Source organism: Calidris pugnax, unplaced genomic scaffold, assembly GCF_001431845.1.
Source record: "Calidris pugnax isolate Ruff unplaced genomic scaffold, ASM143184v1 scaffold95, whole genome shotgun sequence".
Classification (NCBI taxonomy): Eukaryota; Metazoa; Chordata; class Aves; order Charadriiformes; family Scolopacidae; genus Calidris; species Calidris pugnax.
Window position 1 is genome coordinate 5,030,443 of NW_015090885.1, and position 23,612 is coordinate 5,054,054.

The following is a 23,612-nucleotide window of genomic DNA, read 5'->3' on the forward strand; positions in this document are numbered from 1 at the left end:
ATAATTTAAAATACAGGATTTTTAACACCCACAGCCACCACCAAAAGGACTCCTCAAGTGGCAGCCTTGGAGGAACTTACTGTGGGCTGAGAGCAGACCTTGCATCCTTGCAATTTTTCTTCTCTTTCCCCATATACACCTCAACTTGTGTCTGCTGTATTTGCCAGTCACCCTGACAAATCTGTTTGGAGGCTGCAGGTGGTTACAGCATCACCACTGTGCATTGCACAGGCAAACGGTAGACGTTGCTGTTAGTCCTGTCCCTGAAAAGCAAAGCTTAATATCACTAGCGGGTTAACCTTCAGAATTCTGAGATATGACTGCTGGTATTAAACCCAGCTCAAGCAGAGCAAAATGAGAGGTCTATACCACAACACATTTAGTACTGAAAGACAAGCGTTACCAAATGACTAAATCCTCTGCTAAATGAAGCCGTGTGCCAGAACCAAGGCATTAGACTGAAAGAGGGTAGATTTAGATGAGATATTAGGAATGTTAAGATACTAGACAGGGGGCTGGAACGAGAAGATCTTTAAGGTCCCTCCCACCTCTAACAATTCTATGATTTTACGATTACGTGGGGCTAGCTTGCCCTTTAATGTTTTTGTATACTTACACATCACAGGGGTAGAGTTGTCCTCTGTGTTTCTGTCGTTGTTCTGTTTCAAAAGTGTAGTTGGTCATTACAGCACAGAATGTGTAAGACATTGTGTTATATGTTTCTGCAGCAGGCTGCACAGATACCAGTCCGATGGGTGGGTGGGTGAATAGCCTTGTGAATACAAATCATGTGGTGGGAATGAACGTTCTCATCTGAAGATGACACTTATCTAAATGGAGACCTCACTGAACTTTAATTAGCCAAAAATAATAGTTCTTTTAGCACAGTAAAACAGTACTATGAGCTGGTGAAAGATAAAAGAGGAAGGTTAATGGAACACATTCTTATGAGTCAGTGACAATATCTAGCTAGTTATAGAGGATCGGGTTTTGGGCTGTTTTTTCTTGATGAGCTGTCTGAAAACCCCTCCTCATCTGCATTTTCTAGGCAAAAATAGACCTTCCCACGGTGAGAAGACAGATTATATGTTTTGCTAAAATTAAAAAAAAATAGAAAAATGAATGAAGAATTCAATACATATCTATTTGGCTTAATAAATCTATTTCAGAATATTTATTTTGCTTGAAGTCTTATGATTTAGGCCAAATTTTCCAGACAAGCAGCAGTATATGATCATGTTCTGTCTCAATCCTGCTTCCACTTACTTCTGAAACCGTTCCCCAATTCAGCCAAGATTTAGATGGGGTAGGAGATCTCAAAGATGAAAGTCCTACTTTGTGAAAACTTATCTGGGAGAAAAAATAGAGTCCTTGCTTCTATGAAGGAAAAGGCACAGCATCAGCTCAACAGTTGATGGCCCTATTGGCCTCTACATAAATCCAGGGATTAGAAGTGCTAAGACTGTCTTTCTAAAGATGGAAAATGGTAATACCCTGTTGGCACAGGGAACAACGGTTTAAGCCATTGGAAATATTCTGGTAATAAAGGGACAGTGGAACCTGTCTCTAAAAAGATCTGCTTTTCATGAAATTAGTTGTTTCCTCCCTTTTCCTTTCAGCCCAATAGGTGAAGCCAATTCTCACTCGGAGGTAATTGTTTGGGGTTTTTTAAATTATTTTGTCCCTGCCTTACCAGGGATTCTCCAGACATTAGTTGAGTTCTGTATTCCAGAACAGTTCCTTGAATCTTCTGTGCAATGACTTCCATCTCTAGTGTTTGTGCACCACACTGTGGTAGTGCTGTACAAACAATGCAACAATAAGCATTTGAAGGAGCCTCAGTAGGAGAAAATGATTAATTGATGAGTGTGATTTTTTTCTTTCTTTTTTTTTTTTTTTATTAAATTGTCTTATTTCCTAGCTACCTTTGACAATTTCTTTTTCCAATATCACCTCTTAACTGTCTATGTCAATTTTCAGCTTGAAGTTCTCTGATATTAACTCTAAGGTCTTTGCTTAGCTCTGGACAGAGGGGTGCTTTGGTACATCTCATTCCTTTCTTGAGTGGCTGGAAGCAGGGCAAGTGAGAAGATTGAAGGCAGGTGAGAACAAGGCAGTGGCAGGTTCTCTCAGCTGCATTGCTACATGAGCTGCTCTTACAGCTCTGTACTTGCTACTTGGCTGCTGAGCCCTGGCCCGAGGTAGGACCTGGTCTGCCAGAGGCTTGCAGTGGCAGCTTGATGAGATGCTTCTTCAGTCATTATGTGCAGCAAGAAACAAGGGAGGAGATTTAAAAAACAAACTAAAAAACAAAACAAAACTAGCACTGACTGCACCTGTCTACAAAGCAAGACCACAGGAATTGCCATGCCCTATTAGACCACTGGTTCATTGAGTCTTGTGTCCTAACTCAAATTCCGGCCAACACCAGATGCTTCAAAGTGTGAAACAGGGCACTGTGCAGCAGGCAGCCGTAGTAGCAGGAGGTATGTCTATTAATAATCACTTGCTTGTATTTTTTTTATTTCCTGCTTGTTTTTGCCTTGAAAGATTAACTAATTAAATGAATTTCAGCACATTCCTTTCTCCTAACCTTTCGTCTGCTTCAGAAAAAAAAATTGTTTCTCCTGCTTCAATAGCAGTTTCCCAGTATCCTATCTTTGCTAAGCAGTTGAAGGATTCACTCACAGGGAGTAATATCTGTTCTCTTAATAGTAGTTTATTTCTGTAGGGATTGAAAGCTGAGGGAATTCGTCTGCAGTTATATCTGCTCTTTGGCTGTGTAGTAACTTCTCAGGCAGGTCATGTACTTTATTCCATTGCTATCTGCTTTTTCTCTGTATATTTTGCTGCATTTTGCATTATCATTTGTTAAATATACTCCAACCTGCAATTTATCTTAGTCAGCAGATTTAGGACCTTTATGTCTCTCTGCACACCCAGGGAATTCAGAAATAAATCACTGCTCCTAGGGGTTGTTTTTAATGCAACAAATGTTTTAGAGAAAGTCAAGAGGGGCTTGGTCAATATCACCCGGACCCTCCTGTGCAATAAAACATTTTCCACATGCTTTCCCATGTGGTAGGAAAATCCTGATTCAATTCAATTTTCTGCACTTGCTATTTTTAATTTTTAATATGTGGGGGGTTTTTTCATTAAATTCAAGCTCTGCTGGTTAAATTTCATGTATTGGAGGTAATGTAGGCAGTAGTCAAAAGTATTATTCTACCACTTATGCATTGATTTTTCCTGGCAGGTTTTACACAAAAATGCTCTTTCTGAAACGTTTTGTAGGTTAGATAATGCAGAATAAGCTAAGAAAACAAGAAACTCTATACAGTTTGTTAGGCAGAGTTTTAAGATACTCAAAAATAGAACCTGTTTTTATTAAGATGTTTCCTAAACTACATTGATTTACTGAATTGGAAACTGCATTAATATAAGAAAAACATGTCTTTTCCTTATAAATTGTCAAAAATAGAGTTCTTTGAAGCGAAGGGAAGTATTTGCATAAAGATCTAGGTCTCCTCTTGCAACCATTTAAACAAGTGAAAACTTTTAGGCATTTAGGCATCTGAGTCTGATCTGATTCACATGTGGAGGTGGAGATCTTGTTCCCATTGAGGTAAATGATACTTGCTAGGCTTGCCTGCTTTAACTTACTACTTTACCTAACTATTAGGTGTTGGTGTAAATGGGCTTCTTTGGTACTCAATGTAAACACTCATGTCTCTGCACTCTTCTGGATCAAAACCAGATTATTGTCACTGTCAAGGGTTGTACCATCACCCTTGGTCTTGATGTCCCCTTTGGGTGCTGTGTGGTGGGTGGTGGAGCTCCTCTTGCCACCACACACAACATGTTTTGAACTCTTGACTGCAAATGCTTTGGAGCAAAGGCTGTTTGCCCATCAGTTTGAATATTGCTCTCAGCAGGACGAGTCTTTCACAGCGATGGGAGTCCCTGAGCACTCAGGTAATAATGTGTAATAAATAATCACAGAGTAAAAAATTGTTGCAAGGCTTGTGTAAAATTGATTCAAATGGGAGGCAATTGTCACAACTTAGTTCGAAAACAAAAGCAGTGGTTTTTAACAGAGCTGTAGCTATAATGCTTCATTATTGCAATCAAGTTTCTGTCAAGAGCTAAAAAAGGCTGGGAGCTCACAGGGACCCTTCTTGATAAAGAAGTAACATTCCCTTTTTGTTTGTGAAATTAGTCTACAGGTTTAACAAATTATAAATAATTGCTGAAATGAAAAATGATTGAATAATGCATTCAAGGGACAGTTTTCATATTAGCGAACTGATCTGGTGTACATTCAGAGGAATTCTCTGCCATGTTATTTAGCAGCAGGGATCAGAAATATTCATTTTCTCACAGTAAGATGTATCTAATGCTTTTCTTAATTTGGAAACAATTAAGACTGGAATGTGAAGGGACTATTGCAGTGAAGTGACTCATGCCGTACTTATTGGGGAACAATAAGATTACTTTGATTTCTGAAGCAAAGCTAAATCTCCAGACTACTTATTTTTAAATAACTGCAGACTATATACGAATTGGGATAATCGGATTCTAGAGATTTTTCTCTGTTACTGAACCAACAAAGAGCTGACACATCTATTTGCTGTGACTTAACAAAATGGAAAAAAAACCCAACAGCCTAGAGAAAATTACTTAAGTTTACAAGTACAATTGGTGTTTGCATGTGTGTGCTGACATTTTCAGTGTGGTTTTTTGAGGTGCTCCCAGCAGTGTTAAGTGAAGTTATTTTCAGCTGAGGGAGTGGTCAGATATTTGCAGCTTGTGCTTCCTTATCACTTCATCAAAAGTACAGTCCTGATATGTACAGACAAGCTCTGGAATAAGAAAGATATTGTTTTGCCAGTGTGCCTACCCTTACCTTTTCATTATGTTGCCTCCAGTTAGATGCATATACTTCTCTTCAAAGTTGTTTCCTCTTCAGATAGGCACAAGATTTTCAAATAGTCCTCTTTCTGCCTTGTTGGTCTGAAAGTCACCATCTTATAAATGCTTTTTCCAGATAGTCTGCTTGCTTAGACATCTATGGCAAGATAACGTAGCTGAAAAAAATTCTGTGCTTTTCAGGTTTTTCGGGCTTTAATGACTTAAAATGTCATATGCAATTGTTTATGTGGACTTAAGTGCTATAAATTTTACAAATAGAAGTTCTGATATTAGAAGCAGATTTGGAGTAGAGTTAGGAAGTCACTGAAATAGGAGACAGTAGCAAAAATGCTCATTAATGTTGAAAATTGGAGTGGTAATGTCCTGTGCAGCCCTTGTGGCTTTTATAACACATTTTCTTTCTTGGAGATATTTGTCCTTCACTGAACTTTGGGTGTAGTAACAGAGTATAAGGAAAGAAGAGGTCAGTTCTGGTCAGAGGAAGAGTTCTATAGAGATGTGAGGGCAGAATATATGAACTGAATGGGGTGAGAGGGAGAGCATAAAAAAGGAGTATGACCTTGCTATAGCTGCAGCAAGAAAGGAAGATGAACTTGACCTGGAGGCAGTGAGAGGAGAAAAACAGGGAAAGTGGGACGAGGAATTTTATTTATTGCAAAGGGAAGACTAGGCTTAGCAGCAGGAATAATGAGGAATGATCAGCTATACAATCCAAAGACAGAGGTAACTATCAGGGAAAGGAGGCTTTCCTTTCTACAGGGAAAGAAGGATGGAGAGATAATTATGTGGAAGTAAATTGCAAACAGTAAGTCTGTATAAAGAATTTAAGAATAAATTCAGTAAAGATTTTTTTTTAATATTTTCAGCTAGATTTCAACTGAAATAGATTTAATTTAGGTACTTAGTTTTTTTTAAGTATCATGAGGAAGTTTTTGCCGTACTCCTTCCAAGGAAGGAGTTTTGTGACATTTTCTAGGAAGCACAAGGATTTTCAGTAGATAGTGTTGCCTATTTGCAGAGTCAAGATTTTAAGAGAAACTAAAATATTTTAAGACATCAGTAAAATAGCCAGTGGTACACTGTTTGAATTCTCCAAATATCCAGGCATCATTTTTGCAGAAGTAATGGCTGGACACTGAATACTTTTTGAAAGTGTGTCCTACTGTAGTCACAAGCATTTAAAAATCAGCTTTCAGCAAAAAAAATCCCCTTCTTTTCTCCTGAGATTTCTGGTTTGGGGGACGGGGTTGACTTTTCTTTAGATTTATTGACATAAAAGAATTTAAGAAAATAGCATCAATTTCTTCTAGTCCCTTTTGACAAGGCTCTGACATTAGGGACTAGTACTTACATACCCGAATGCACATTCTACCAGGAATGGGATATCTGGTGAAAATATGAATTCAGTGTGATCTCACAGAAGACATCTGAACTGATGAACTCTGAACATGGCAGTTGGATTTAGTAGAATTGGGTATGCTTTGAAATCACAAGAGAGTCATTCAGTGCTCTTAAAGACCATGTCAGCAAAAGAGCTTGATAAAACAACAACAAAAAATGTTATGAGTTGCAGCAGCCTTGGGATAACTATGCTTAATAAGATTCCTTTTTATTTGTCTTATTGTGTTGATCATTGTGATCCTAAACATAAATGAGCTTAGGAAAAGCAATTTACTTATGCAATTTCTCAAGGGGTAGAAGGAAAAGAAAACTACTAAAATTCAAAACCGAAAAATGTAGGGAGCTCATGACTGTTTGCATCCAGCTGTGAGCCATTACTCACATGAGTAGTTTCACTGATTGCGGTGGATCTATTTGTGGAAGCTGGAGCTTATGCCTGAAGCAGAGCCAGCAAACTGCATAGGCAAACATAGGCACAGGTTTAGGAGGCAGGCTGTAGCAGGTGAGGGCTATTCTGATGTTTAGGTCAGCATGGATGTATTCCTGCAGTCCCACTCTCTTGTGACAGTAGCAGGCATCAGGTATGAGGGCAGCTTTCTTCTCCCCTCACTTACCGAGTTATTCCAGCAATGGCCATCTGTCCTTTTGTCATTTTTCCCTATGTTCCCATTATCACACAAATCACAGAATATTTCGAGTTGGAAGGAACTCATAAGGATAATCAAGTCAAACTCTCAAGTATCAGTTTGCAACTCCTTGTGCCCTTCCTGACCCTTCAGCAATCCCCATCACCAAGTCATGCTTACCTGCCAGCAGGTGATTCCTTCAAATCTGGCCTGTTGCTTACGCTGCCAAATTCAGTTTGCTTGAAGGACCTTTGGAAGGACAAAACCAAATTTGTAGCTGAGAGGTCTTGAGCCTTCCCATCTATAAAAGAAGGTGGGGGAAGAGTCCAATTCATATGTGAAACAAGTTTACAGAAACGTCTTAAATGGGCTGTGACATAAAACTTGAAGATCTCAGCCAAAATCTCAAACCCAAAAGAATATGGCATGATGTGTTAAATCCCCTTCCTAAAAACTACTTATCTATTCCAAATACAGAGTTGTTTCATAAGGGGGTTGAAATATGATCTGGAATCTAGTCTTCAAATTGTTTTTATGTTGGCAGAAATTATGGTCAGTTCACAGAGAAGCAGTGTGATCAAAAAAAAGGACTAAAAATGTCCTTTATCCTTGTTATAATTTTATCCTTGTATTTAGGACTTGGGGGTCTCTGCTTTTGCTAAATACATGGAGTATGGTGGGCAGATATATGCATCTCATGTTTCACATGACTGTGAAAAACTGGAAGGGCAACTGTCCTAACCTGTTTCTCTTTGACTTTTTTTTCCCCATTTTATTCCTTAAACAGTAATTTATTTCTGATGTAAGATTCAACTGAAAAGATCTAAAAGTGACATACAGCCAAATACAGTTGGAAGTTTTGGCCAGCTTTGAAGAGTCCCTGGAAGCCAATGCCTCATTCTAATAAAATATCTTCATTCAATGTAATATTTAGACAAATACTTATTTTTATGGTAAAATAAATATGGATTGGAGCAGGTGTTTCAGTGCTTTCATGGATCAGAGGCTAAGATCATAATAAGTACCTAATTCAAATTTTATTTCTTTTGTCTTTAAATGTTCAAAGTATATCTGCAGGGAATCCAGACAGTTATCCAATTCAGTTAATGTGTAATTTAATAAGATAGCAGCTACTTGACATAAATTTTGTAATTTTATTATATTTCTCTTATACCATCTGAATTGTTCTTGTTTATTGCTGGGGTTTCATTTGTCTGTCTACAAAACTGAAGATGTATCCCTGGTTCGGTTCTGTTTTTTAAGGGCCCATTTGGTGTTCAAGACACTCAAGCTCAGTGCTCTTTCCCAGCTGTAGAAACCTATGCTTTCAGGCGAGTGGCTAGAGCCACCAGGATATTAGCATCCCTTACATTTATTTTTGTAACAGGAAGGTGCCTGGACAGCTCCTCAAAAAAGCATCACTTAGCTCATTGGAGGTCTGTATTATTATGAGTAATGCTGCTCAAACAAGATTTATTTGTGGGTCTGCCTCACAATATCTAATCATGATTAAAAAACCACAAAGAAATGTTTCCTCCCCTATCTCTCCTGTGTGACCAAATCTACTGTGTGTCAAAGCAAATTAACCTAACACTTTCTTACACAAAAGATGGGAGCTCATGGCGGACATACTGTCCCCTTTTTATTTTGCCTTACTACCAGGATAAAGAGTAACATCCCCTTGGCTTCCTCCCTCCATTTTTCTGGTCCAGTTACTAATTAATTTTTTAATACAAAACAAACTATTTCTAGCATTGAAAATAAGAACCTTTGATCTCTCGTGAATACCTGTCACTCATTGCTAGAATACCTCCCTCAGAAGATAGGGAATACGGGTTCAAATAATCTTAGATGATATTATCCCTATTTCTGTCTATAAACTTTAAAATGTCTGCAGACCTACCAGGCTGTGCATCTGCTGAGCCCAGCAATCCCAGAATGTGTCATATTAAATCTGTGTGGTATCCAGCACATTCAAGACATGTTCGACTCTGAGCACATTTGCTCTAAGTTGATCCCGAATCTACAGTGGCATTTGTCTGGCACTTTGGGCCGTCCAGATTTCTTGCTCAGATGGTTAAAATTCTGGGGCTCTGCAGGGTAGAAAAGTAGTTTGAAGAAAACCTGGATAGTACAGCTCAAAGGGAAAGTATTCTGGGCGTGTCAAAAGCCTGACTTTGCATATGCAAGGAGTTTGGTATGCAGAAGACTCTGAAAACCTACACAGTGGACTTTGGTAGCTGACCACATAGTCATTAAATACAAGGTGGCCATTACCACAGCCTCTACCTTGTGACAAAGAGCAGACCTTGACACCTAAAACCCAAGATGATGAAGAGAGTCTAATCCCATGTTGAGGCCAAAGAGGGGTGCTTCTCTGCAGCTCATCATAAAGCACCTGCAGGTCTTGGAGAAGAGTAACTTTTTGTCTCAAGTTACTTAGGTTAAGTGACTCCTTCAGCTACCTGAGGTTGATGAAAACCCATACATAGACACCAATCTTTTCCAACATGCTGTGTGCATTCCTCACTTTGAGCAAGGGATTGCAGTAGGTAGCAAAGAATCTGAAGATTGTGTAGAGCATGGCATTGTAACCTGTGGTTTTACGGGTGACTGAGCTAATCTTGTGCCTTTCATCCCAAAGGAAGCAAGGTCACTTTTTCCTCCTTCATACACACTTTTGGTACTCATCAGATGCTTTTGGAAGTTATGTTCTGTCTTTCCTCTTTTGGTAGGAGAGGACTTTCAGAACAGCTCACCAAGTATCTTGTGCTGCTCTGCTCTGAGGTTCACAGAACGAAAATTACTTTTCTTCATGAATGCCCACACTAAAAGACAGTGAGGAGCTAAAGTGTTCTAGTAATGGAGATGGTACAAGTATCATAGTTTAATTTAGCTTAACTATTTTAGCTAAACTAGATAAAATATTTCAGACAAGATAGTGTGTTAGGATTCTGGAATGCAGCATCATTACATTTTATAGTATGTGTTGATCACAGTCAGAGAGCTCAATGATGGCAAAGGTATGTATTAGCTGTACTGGATACCCTCAGAAAGTTCAATATTTTTAGACATTTATTGCATGCAATCATGTACATCATGCAAATGTGTGTGCTTCTACTTGTGCCCTGGGTTTCCACATATGAAATGGGGCTTTTTCCATCTAAACAGAATTGTGCTGAAGTGAGATGTAAACAAGAGTATTCTTATTAGTCATTTTAGACTGATACGCATTTCTTAAATCCATTAACATTTATCTAATTGCATATTTATTATTGCAAATTCTCAAAAGTTCCATTTTTATTTTTCATGAACAGAATAGAAATTATTTTGTAATTTCATGCACTATGATATCATAACTTTATGCATAAATATGGGTTTTGCTGATAGTTTACTGGTTTTCATTACTCTCACCATTGATATGTTCTAGAAACCATTTTCCCACTCTCTTCTTCAGTACAAGGCTGGGGAACCACAGTATAGCCTTTTTACCACCTCTGGCTGCTTGCTAAACTTGCTTGGCTTAAAGTGGGTAAATATCCTAATTTTCATTCTGTTTTCCCTGATTGCTATTTCACATAGAATCATAGAATCATCTAGGTTGGAAAAGACCCTTGGGATCAAGTCCAACCATCTGCTCTACTCTACAAAGTTATCCCCTACATCATATCCCCCAACACCACATCTAAATGACTCTTAAACTCATCCAAGAATGGTGACCCAACCACCTCCCTGGGTAGCCTATTCCAGTGTCTGACCACTCTCTCTGTGAAGAATTTTTTCCTAATGTCCAGTCAAAACCTACTCCGTTGCAGCTTGAATCCATTCCTTCTTGTTCTATCGCTAATTACCTGTGAGAAGAGACCAGCACCAACCTCTCTACAATGTCCTTTCAAGTAGTTGTAGAGAGAGATGTGGTCACCCCTCAGCCTCCTCTTCCTCAAACTAAACACTCTCAGCTTCTTCAATCGCTCTTCATATGATTTGTTCTCCAGGCCCTCACCAGCTTCATTGCCCTCCTCTGCACCCGCTCCAGCAACTTGTTATCTCTCTTGTATTGAGGTGCTCAAAACTGGACAGAATACTTGAGGTGTGGCCTCACCAGTGCTGTGTACAGGGGGACAATCACCTCCCTACTTCTGCTGGTGACAGTATTTCTAATACAAGCCAGGATGCCATTGGCTTTCTTGGCCACCTGGGCACACTGCTGGCTCATATAGAGCCTCTTGTCAATTAGAACCCTGAAGTCCTTTTCCGCCAGGCAGCCTTCCAGCCACAAAGGACATTTCTGAGGAGATGTCATATTCATGAATTCATGAAATGTTTTAAATGTTATTATAAATGCTTCTTAAGTGTTGTCAAAGTTAGGTAAGATAGGACACAAGTCATAAAGATTTTAGTAAAAGTAAAAAGTATCTCCTACTTCTTTGGTCCATATGAGTTAAAGATGATGTGACTTTCTCAAATCAGCAAGAGAGAGTAAAGCCTAAAATAATTGTGTTTTGAAGCAAATTGTTTAAATAATGGTTTCTCATTTTGGCTCCAGCTTTGGACTTTCATGCACATATGTATGCATATAATACACATTCAGCATATGCGTATTAGCTAACTTTAGGTACGTGTGCATATATGTGTATACATAAACATGCATGTACACACATATACAAACATGTATAAATCAAAGTATTTGTTAGTTTCTTTGAAAAATAGTGTTAGATTTCCTCTGGAACAGTTAACAATCTATTTCAGATGGTTGGCTATTGATATATTTAGAAGCAATGCTCTTCCATTTAGATTTTAAGAACTACCTTAAGAAACCAGCATTTCCCAAAATTCTAATATAGAAATTATTCTTAAATATTTATGTGGTTAATAAACTTTCTTTTTATGGATTAGACATATATGACAGGTTTTATTCCTACAGTTTTACATCCCCTACTCTTGTTTAAAATAATGAATGTGGTATTGGATATCATGCACTAAAACTTGTAATTTAAAATACATGATATACCCATGAAACATATTTTCCTGATGAGAGAAAAATTTGCAAAGAGAAAATAAAAATTTCAAGTTGCACATGAATTACCCAGAGAATGAATTTTCCTTCTATAGTATAATAACTTTCATATAGTGGTCCCACTGAAGATTTTGTATTGTATCTCTAAAATACAGCTGCTTACATGAACTTATGACAACACAAAAATGTCAGAAGGGGATTGAATTCACTCCTTTATAATGGTAAAGTTATTGATCTATGGTAACCATTTCTGTGGAGTATGTATTGACCGAGGGAAAAAAACGTGCCCTAAGTGGTGAGCCATTGGGCTTATTCATTTTGGCTCTTCTCCCAGAAATAGATGGGTGACCTAGAAGATGCTCAAATCCAAGGTGTTTGGATACAAGCCCATTTTAAGCTGCAGACCCTGTTGGAGTCCTAGAGTTTGGTGAGGAGGGAAGCCTTGAGCAGTTGCCCAGAGCATGCCACCTCTTGCAGTGTGAATGGGCTGTGTCTGGCTGAATCTGCCACTTCCTACCCAGTAATGCCATGGGGCTGATTGACAGAGCAGGCAAGACTCTTTCAAGAGTGGCACAATACTTACATATGTGTGTACATTAATGCTGCTGTCTGTGTCAGAAGTGTGCTTTTGAATCGAGTCTCCCAGTTATCCTCACTTACCCACTTACGTGATGACCTTCAGTTTGCACCGTGAAGCAGCCTCAGAGCACACAAACTGGATTCACCTGACATGAAATTAAGCAGTAAGATGTCTTCCAGCCCCCACGGGGCTTAAGTAGCTATCTCAAAATAAAACCCACAGAAATGCTTATAGTATGAACTTTGCATCTTTGCCACCGATGAGGGCACTCAACAAATCTTTTCCTACTGAGTTGCTCCACACAGCCATAGTGTGCAGTCATGCTGTAGGGGGTGGATAAGCAGTGCATAAGTGGTATAGTCTTCGTGACAGTGTGGTATGTGCAGTATAGTGGGTATAGCATGCCTGAGTCTGCTCTTAGACCAGTTCAAGGCAGAATAGACATGCACTATTTGACTAAGAGCAACTAGTTTTCCAATTCTTTGACATTTTCTTGTTTTTCATTAATTGTATTTCATTGGTATTTATGTGAGAGTGAGTACAAGAGCACTTGTAAAACGCCTACAGTGACAGAGATTTGGTCTCATCTGAGTCTTCTAGGCACCACTCTTAGACAGATAAGATAATAATGACGTTAATAGCCTCAGAGAACTTGTAACAAGGCACTGCAAATTTGTAACTAAAATATTTAATCCAAGGCGTCTTCTCGATTGCAGTTTACCACAGTACATGAAACCACCATGTTTCTCAAACGTCCTTCAGTTTGAGGGCTCTCTTTATGTAAAAGATAATTAGAGTCAAAGTTATCACCACTCTACATAGTTTAAAAGCTCCTTCTCGTCTCAATTTTCTTGTTAAAATTACCTTCGAGATAACATTTTCCCTCTCACCCCCAATAAGAGATGATAAAGCAAGAGCTGTTTCTTAATTAGAATAAAGTCTGTGGTGTTATAAGGCTGTTGAGTTTGGGGCGCTAATTAATATTTTTTAAGTAAATATTTGAAGTCCATTACTCTGGTCTTTGTTAGACATTATGCTACGCATGAGGACTCTATCATGTTGAGAGCTGTGGGAATAATCCTGATCTAAACCAGCCTTTTGGTAAACACACAAATGAGCGTATACCAATTTCAGAACCTCTCTATCTAGAATTACCAAAACAAACAGCTTTGAAATTGGAAATGTGTTTACCCTGGCTCTTCATCTTGGCAGAGCAGTCTGGCCCCATGGAATGGAAACTATGCATTTGAAACATCACATGCGCTATAAAAGTTTTGAGACCAAATATGGAAAAGGCTGTGAGCATTCTGGCTTGAAATACATAAGTAAGGGAGGAAAGACCTACCTGGATTCACAAGATAATGTTAGGCCCTTCAGTTGCACAGGATTAGTCACAAAGTTCTTCATTTTTTCAATGTAAGCCACTAATGTAAATTCAGGAGTCTGGAATTCCATGAATGCTAAAGTAACCCTAATTATTTTTCAGTGGCATTACAAACATTATAATGGGAAATGTAGTATGCTTTTGTCTGTACTATCTGTCTACCCACAAAAAATAAGAGACAGGAAATTCTTCTTTATTAACTCTACAGTTATCAGTCTTGGAAGTTTTGGGCAAATAATATTCTCTCCTATGTTATTTTCTATAACTTGCATCATTAAAATACAGGTTAAAATTACAAAGTTTACAAATTAAAGGGAAAAAAATATTTTGATGATCCCAAACTTCAAACTTTAAATGGTTTTATTAGGTCTTCTGAAAAATCATGGAAAAGGATAATAATCTGAAACAGGTCACAAAATTCGGTGCATTGTTAAAAATTAAGCCACTTGGCAAAAGTTTTTAATGTAGTATGGTTGGAAGAGTTGACCACTATTTTGCACACATAATGAGGCAGAGCTGACTGAAAATAGTTTACCTTGATAGTACCTATGGACTACTTAGTGCTTAAGCATATTGTTGCTATATTCCATGTATTTATAGGGATCCTAAGAAGCAGGCAATTAATGCATTGCCATTTTATTTCCAACATCCACTAGCAATATGATTCTGTGAGCCAAGTTCACAGATGGCATAGTCAGCTTTAACTACATTGATTTCTATTGTGCTGTCCTTATTTAATCCACCAATTATTTCAGAATTAAATTTATAATTTCATCTTTTCCTTGATAATCCTGAACCATTCTAGCCAGTGTTGTCTAACTTATTTGTAATTATAGGCTGGATTGTGTTCAAGATATAACTGTGAGGTGGTTGTATTTGTCTCCAGATATATTTAGGCACAGGGGAAAATTACAGGCCTTCCCAAAGTTGTGTATATCTTAGCAAGACACACTACGCAGTGGAGAGACTGCGTAGAGACTCTGAGTAGAAAAGCAGATGCTGCAGAGAATCCAGCAGACACACTGTGGGAATTACTGCTTTTCCTTTAAACTAGCTCTAGACTGATCCCATGGACCAAACCCCCAGTCATGGCTGAAACAAGTAGGGTGAGATTACAAAGTGCATCCTTCAGTTTAGCTTGATCTGAAAGGAACCATTTTGTTCACTCTCAGACTGCTTTGTGATGCAGACCAAGGCATAGTGAGTAGGAACAACAAAACTTTTGGGCAGTGTTGGCAGAAGTGAGTAAAGGCAGTTCTTCCTTAATAGCAAAGTTTCCATGCATACACTGAGCAAAACCACTCAGCTGTATAGCGACAGTAGGATCACAGCTCTCATGACTTACAAGTGAAAATTATTTATATGTATCTGTCTAAAAAGTGGTTTGGGTTGATATATCATTGGCCACCTCCTCAAATCCTTTTCATCATTATATTATGTGAAAGTATAGTCCCATCAATTGTTATCTGTTTTTTCTGGGTCATTGCTATTCACATCAGTGCTGGCTGATTCTTTCACTTCTTTAGTGCTTCTTGCAAATTGGAATTAGGAATATTCTTGTCATCAATTTATAATCTTGTCATTTATTTATTATATATTATATGTAGGTATGATATGTCTTTGTGTGTACATATCCTATGCCATTATACACCTACGTCCATATATATGTGTGTATGTAAAAGTACATAGGTGTAGATGTATATTTGTCTCTCTGTGTGTGCATGTGTACAGAATGAATGAAGTTCAAATGAATGTTTTACTGGGTGGTTGTTGTTCTTTCTGGTGTGAGAGATGAACACACAAACATTTGCCAAGATACTGTGGAATAATTTCTTTTTAGTTTCATGAAATGCTGTCCTGTATTGAACTTCTTTGTGTGTGTAGTCTTACAAGCTGAAAAGGCTGAAAATCAGTCTCTAAATAAGACTTTATTTTCAGTCTGTAAATAAGACTTTTACTTTCCCATACTCTACTAATTTTCCTCCTTGCTATGTAATAATCCTTTTTTTCCTTTTTTGATGACTTTTTGGTCTTCCTGTTTATGATTATAATATACCTAGTTATACCAAAGTTTGAAGTAACTTTTGAAGTTATTTCATAAAATGATGCAGGTGAGACCCTGGCTGCATTCTCCAAGGGGTTTTTGCCCTTTATCCTTTTTTTTTTTTCTGAAGCTTCAGTCACAGATGAGGCAAACCTTGTGCTGTGTAATGCCAGGCCTGCAGGCAGCTGTTAAGAATTTTTGCTGCTGTGACTACATGCAGGACTTTTCTTTGCTGGTGTCTTCCTGCCTACAAATTGTTCATTTTGGTTATTTGCTACTTTGAATTTTGTTGCTTTACATTTTATTTTCTGATGGTGCCACACAGGTTTATAAGTCTTTTTCTCTTTGAGATACGAGTTTTGTCACAGCGGAGAGCATATGGCATCCCTTGTGGCATGTGAGACGTAGAGTGGTCACTCTTGCTTTGAACTTAGAGAACTAAAATAAATTCTGTGGCTCTTTGTGCTTCCCTTTGGGTTCTTTGCAGAGAGACAGCATTCAGAAGAAATCTGCAGACCATGACTGCAAATTATCATAAAGCCTGTAATAAAACAAAATGAACTTAAATACTTTAAGCTTCCATATGACCAAGCCATAGGAGTCCTAGTCCATAATCTTTATAATTCTATCTGCTAATGAGTTCTGTGAGTGGCTTCTGGATCAAAATACAGCTTATCAATATTAGTGAACCTTTATTGCTCTCCCTTTAAAAGTTGACGTTCTGAGCCTTTGGGCTTGAGGAGTGTTGCCAAGAGAGATACTTTATAAAAGAGCTATTAGTCTTGTGTAGCCTAAGATTTGACAGACTGCTACCTAGGAAGCTACTGAGACCATTTGCCAGTGATTCCTTAGGCATCTCCTTCAGCAGCCAAGGAAAGATATGATACCTAGGCTAGTTTTCTTACAAACTTGAGAGATGTTATGGACAAATATTTATTTTATTCCAAGTTGAAAGAAGACATTTCATTTACATGTTTCTTAAAAGTTATTTTTACACTATTATGTTTCAAAATTGGCAACTACGCTAGTATACAAACATGAACAGTAGTTGACATAAAAATATCCATGTTTATTTTTCTTGGACAAGGGACTTAATCAGTTTAAGGAGTTATTTATTCAAACACTGATTCAGAATCTGGAAAGATTTTGAAGTTGGATATGTATTAATCTATGAATTGAATTTAAAACTGCAGTTGACTTCACAGTGAGGTATAGGTCTCTGGTTTAAAGAGTGTGAGGCAGACTATACTTTTTCCTGACACTTTTGATTGAATTAACATTGGGTACAAATAAAACTATTCTGTATCTCTGAATACAGATTTTTTTAAAATGACAAAAATGCATGCTGTTTAAATACTATATATCCATGTCAAATATTCCTCTTTTACATATGTTCTCTCACTATATTGGCATTACCTAGGTTTAACTTACCACATTTCTACTTTAAGAATTTAAAAATTATTATTTTCTGGATGAGGTTTTTGAACATTGATAGTTCTGTCACATCATTCATTTCAATATTCTGCTTCTCTTTGGGAAGTAATACTCTACTGGAAAGTAGCATTAAGGTTTCATGGCAATAGCACGTTATCCAAGACAGTCAATTACAATTGTAATTTCTCACAGATGTTTTATTCCGGCGGGTTAAAATTGATATCCAAGTAAGTTTTAAGAGACTTCACAAAATGGATGTGTATCACCACTCTATATATGATTATCTTCCTGTCAGTACAACATATTATCTCTAAGGAAACACCATATGGCTTTAACTCAGAGGAGACAGCACCACTGTGTAGTAGATGAGTTTCTCTAAAACTGAACAGCAAAACTTTAATGCACCATGCTAAAATGCATATGTGAAGGAACCAAGAGTGTTATAAACACAGGTGACAGCCTGGCAGGCTTTTCTGGAAGCATCACCTGTCCCATCAAGATGACGCGTGATGAATAGATATTGGCTGTAAGCCTTCTTCTTCCTCACTTAATGCTTGATGATGTTTATATTACTTATACAGTTTGATTCTTTGGTACTACAATTAATAATGTTGTTGGTTTTGACCTCTAAAGACCTATGCAGTAAATTACATTCTCCAGTGCTTTATATTAGTCGGTTGAGTCTAAATCCTTGGGAAATGCATGTATTATAGAGAAGGTTTCTTAAAAAATGCATTTCCCACTGGTCTGCCATAGCAGTTGACATATAGCCTCATGTTATGTGTAAAAGTTAACACTGTACAAACCTTCAAGTAACTCCCATGAAATATATTGAGAACTGGCTTAAATGAGAAATCTCATAAAGAAATTGGAGTAGGGACATTTTTCCTGGGGTCATGGAGAGATTTGTTTTTTAGCAGTGTTATTCAATTAGTTGCTTTTGCCTTGGCTTTTGCAAACTGATGCCTTGCCACTTTTCACCAAAATATTTTAGTGTTTGATGTTTTGCTGAAATATCTATAATTTTTTGAAAATTTTGGTCAAAATGGTTTTTGTTGAAAAGCTTCCCCTAAGGAAATAATTTTTTTTAAAAAAAGAAGAAAATTGATTTCTTATTTGTCATAAGTTTACTTTTTAAAACACAAATACCAAGGCCACCTGAAGTGAGTTTTGCACTTATTTCTTCTGAGCCTAATTGGTGACACTTTTTAAATAGGATGGGTGAGATATCCTTGCTTTTGTCAAAAACAAGATACTCTCAAGGTAATATTGAGAATAGCTATTTCTCTAACCCACCCTGGGTTTTGGTTGACTACTGATGCCTTTTCTACCCCTTCATTTTTATATGTGTACAAGAATTGCTGCTTTTCTTTTTTTTTTTTTTTTTATGCCTATCTCAATTATGATTCCTCTATCGCTTGGGCAATGTTTTCTAGTAAGTTGGTTTTAGAATTACAACTCCAGATGAAAGCTGACCTAGGACCCACACTTTCAGCTACGCAGTCCCACCACAACGCACGGTCAAACAACTCTAATTTATGCAACCATTGTAAGGTTTACTGGAAAACAGCATGGACTATTGTTCTGCCACATCTGTTCCCATTGCTCTTCATCGTTGATATCACTCAGGAAAACATAGTGCAGGACTTCATTGCTCCTGTCTTCTGTACAGAACTACTAGAAATCCTCTTTGCAGGGCCAGCAGAGATGGAGAAAAAGCCTCAAAGTAGTGAGAATGTGCTTTCCTATTCCTTGCTGGAGTATTTTTTGAGAGAATGGTGTAATTATCTAACATGATGTGATTGTCAAGGCAAAAGTATAACTTCAAGACATCAAGAATGAGAAGACATTGAAAACTAGGAAACTGAAGACTTGACCTTGACAAGTGTGAAACGATTGAGGAAGAACTGCTATGGATCTTGCCAAGTTGCTCTGTTCTCTGCTGAACATCCTAATATAGTCAAGATATTTTTTTAAGCCTTTTTGTGCCCCTGTAACAACTGAGAAAAAAGACTTCAGTACTGTTCTGAACAGCTCAATCAGTAACAAGACTTAGGGTGTATGGAAAGAAAACAGAATGGGTAAACAGAAAAAGGTATTTAAAGCTCTGAATGAATGCTGACTATCCACCTCAAACACTAAGTAGTTTTCATGCTACATGTTACAAAATGGATGGGAAAAAAAAGAAAACAAACACAAACTTCATTGGGGAATAAACAAGTGTCACACACAGTAAAGAAGTATAAGACAACCTAAATTTAGACCATTGTTTGTTTTTTTTTTTTTATCATAGTGCTAAACTCACCTTGGCTTTCATTGCCACAGGATGAATAAACAGAGAGATACCGATGTAGAAGCAAGTATAAAAAGGAAGAGGCAGTTCTCCATTTAGGTAGCATATTGTTGTTTTCTACTTACAGTAACATAAATATATATGAAGACTCTTTGCCTTCATGCTTCAAGAGAGGAAATATTTTTATGCCTGTATTCAAAATGCTTGGTATATAGAAAAGAAAAACAGAGAAATTGTTTATTTTGTCCATGGTAAGATTATGGTGTACTTAGGCATTATTGTATTAATAATTCTAGAGCTTTTGAAATGCCTCATTCAGAGTAGATGGGTTTTGTTCTAATTGCACAGAAAAATCTTAATAAAGATGTTTTAATCTTCTTTTAATTTCAAAAATGAAATAAAATAATAATGACTGCATGTATAGCAGTGAAGTTCTGTGATCTTTAGGGTGTATATTCTCTTCTTCTCACTCAGTAGTAGTTTGAGGTCAAAGTTTAAACTGTCAGTTTTCTTCCTCATATATTTGAAATTGTGTCCTCAGTCCTGAAGAAATGTCATCTCTCTTCAGTGTTAATGGATTGATTGCCACAATGATTGCAAAAAAAAAAAAAAACAAACACCAAAAAACAGGATATGTATAAATTATCCAGTTCTTATAGAAGAAAGAGAAGAAGATGTGGTATTCATGGTATTCATTTCCTTTGGCTTTTAGACTTGTGAAGCTGAGTATATTTCTTCATTGAGTTCCAAGTGGCACTATCTTTCTGAGTTCTTGAGAATTAACAGCCTTAGAAAGTAACAGCAGTCATGAAGGAGGAGTTCACCTGGACTTTACGGAATCATGGAATGACAGGGGTTGGAAGGGATCTCTGGAGATCCTCTAGTCCAACCTCCCAAACCAACGGTCCAAGTTGGCAAAGTTTTCTGCCTGATATTTGGTTATCCATTGGCTGGTGGGTGAGTGCAATATCTTTTAAATTATACCATTTTCTTAAGTAGTAAAGGTCTTAGACACATTTGCACCCACTGTCTCTGGTAGATTTATAACAAACTTTGTAATGAGACAAATTATGCCAAATGTTGCCTAGATAAAGTGGTGAATTTCCAACTGTCACTGTGAATAAAGTGGAATCATTTAAAGAGAGCTTAGATGGGCTGACCAAATAAACCATTTAACACAATAAATTGCATAGATTTCCATAATCTCTTTTCCCTTTCTGTTGATGCTCTCATTCCAGTTTATTGAGGATCTTTCCATATCATTACTGATGTTCTTTTTCCTTACATTTATTTGTCCCCTTCTCCATCACTCTCTCTTCTCCTTTGTGTCTCACAGGTTTCTTCCAACGACAGCCTCCTTATGCTTAGCTTTTCCTCCTTTCAAGGCACAGTCTCTCAACACATGCATTAGGAAGCAGAAAATCATAATTTGCTCTCTTTATGTCTGCAGGCAGTATGAATTCTTTTTTCACCTTGTCATTTATTTAAAAAAAGAACAATCTCAGATTCTTCCCCATTCAGGTCTCTTCCTTTTAGAATCTTTGGTACAGCAGAAATATGTGATTATTCAAGAAACTGCAATACAGGTTCAAAGTGGAGATGAATACAAGAGATTTCTGTTGAGAGCCAAGAAATTATGGAATAGAGGAATTCAAAGAAGGGAGTAAGGCTGAGGAAGAAAACACTAAGAATCAACTACATACCCATAAATGGTCTATTTGGGAGCTCCCTGCTCCCTGCATCACGCCTGTAGCTGCATTTCCAGATAGTTCACGAACAAATCCATGATTCCCATCTGTTCTGGAAGCTTGTTCTCACCAGCATCTTTAACCTTTAATGAGAGTGATACATTTTTTGCTCCCTCACCCATGATGTAGTAAAAAGCAACTGGTAAATTAAAATTTGCCAAATACTCAAAAAAAAATTTCAGTGGACCTTTCTCTCAAAGTGCAAAATGTTAAATAATCTCATCTATACACCCTTGTCCCAAACTACCATTATATGTATTCTTTCTTTATACATTCCTTCTTTGTATTCCCCTCCCTTATATAGGTTTCCAGTCTTATTCAAGGTGGAAAACCCTCCTAACTGGGAAGCTGATGCGAACAGTCATATAGGTGACATGACTATAAAGGCGAAAAGAGTAAGTCATAGCAGGCAGCAGTAACATACTGTAATATCATCATGGTGAAACAATATTTTGTTCAGGATGCTCACAGTTTAAAGCATGGTGAAATTGGTTTAATATCACAACTTCATAGACAAATTTGTTGTAACTACCATTATACTTTAGAGGGCATTTCAGTAATTTTGTTTGCTTTTGGTGGAGGAGAAAGAGAGAACATGGGGGATTGCAATCTTCTTCTGACTATAGAAATGGATTTCTATTCTACTCTTGTTCACTATAAATATATATCACTATAGAGACCTTTCAATAGCTCAGTAAAACGCTTCAGATCTGAACTCTATCACTCCATTGACTGAACTTTGAAATTTAAAACTAATGTGCTGCTCCACTGTCTAAACGCACTCCTGATGGGCAACTTTAACACTTTTTAGATGCCAGGTAATTTGTTACAACCTGAATTTCCTCTTCCACTTAATGGCTGAAAGTTAAATGTTTGCCATCAAAAAACGGTGATCTGTTGAGCAGTGATCCATGTGAGAACAGTGAACCTATGTCTCTGCAAATTTGTTAGTCATCTATGAGGCAAAGCAAAGCTGACCTCGTAATGTCAAATCCGATTTAGAGCTGGTGAATAGGTTGGAAAGAAGGTACTTGATATCTTTTGAGCAGTGTTAAAAAATACACTGCTGTGGAGAAGGATGAAAGCCTCAGTAAATTAATGTGGAGATTCTGGCCTTTCCAAATAATTTATTGTTGAATTCTGTCTTTTAGGAGGGAAGGAATGCAGTTAATAAAGGTTGTGACTTCAATAAACAGTTTCAGAGCAGAGATACTTCCATGTAAGTGTTTGAAGCTGTAGCTTTGCCCTTCTGTGTGCACCATTTTCTTAGAATGGTCTTTCCTTAAACCTCATTAGTAGTTGCACTTTCTAACTTCATTCAAAAGCAGTCACTCACATCACTTTGCTAAAACACAAGGTTGAAATGGAAATGTCGTATACCTAACTGCATTTAAAGTTGGGGATGGTGCCCACAGTGACACAGCTCATGTTAACGCTCATGACTAGTCTTTCCATTTCCCTGCCAAGTGACTGTGTTGTACTCACTCAACCAATTCCCTCCCCTGAATGTCAGCTATGAAATTTTAAGGGCTTCTAGGCTTGCGTCTTTAAGATCTGCCTCACAAAGCTTGCAATTGGCTGCATAATTTACTGGACAGGTATCCGCTTTATTTGGCTAAATTGGTGGCCATTGTTGCTGTTTCGACATTAGTTATACATATTGGTAATTACATTTTAAGGATTTTTTTTCAAACTTAAATAACCAATTGAACTGCAAATATTTAGGTAATCAAGCTTTCACTTGTAGGTCTTGCACAGGCTCTGAGCAAATGAAAGAGAAGATATCCACCCACTATCCTGCCAGAGTGTTACTGCGTCTTTTTAGACACAAATCCACTGGCAGCACCCAAGGTAGGACTCAAAATCAAGATCAAAAAATATTTTAAAGGACAGCAAGCATTGATCAGAATTGTCAGAGACCAGTGAAGAGGACAGTTGCTGGGTATAAAAATAGGATGCAATGTGATGGTTGTGTGTGTTAATACATTTATGAGTTTGGGCAGAAAGATGACCAGACACTTCATCTGTGCCTAATGCAATTTCATGCAGATTCTCACCAGTTGTGACCTCTTTGCGTTGCTCCAGAATGTTATGCCTGAAATAGCTTGCCCTCTTTATCCCAATATTTTTATTAGGCTTCTCCTGTTGCCAAA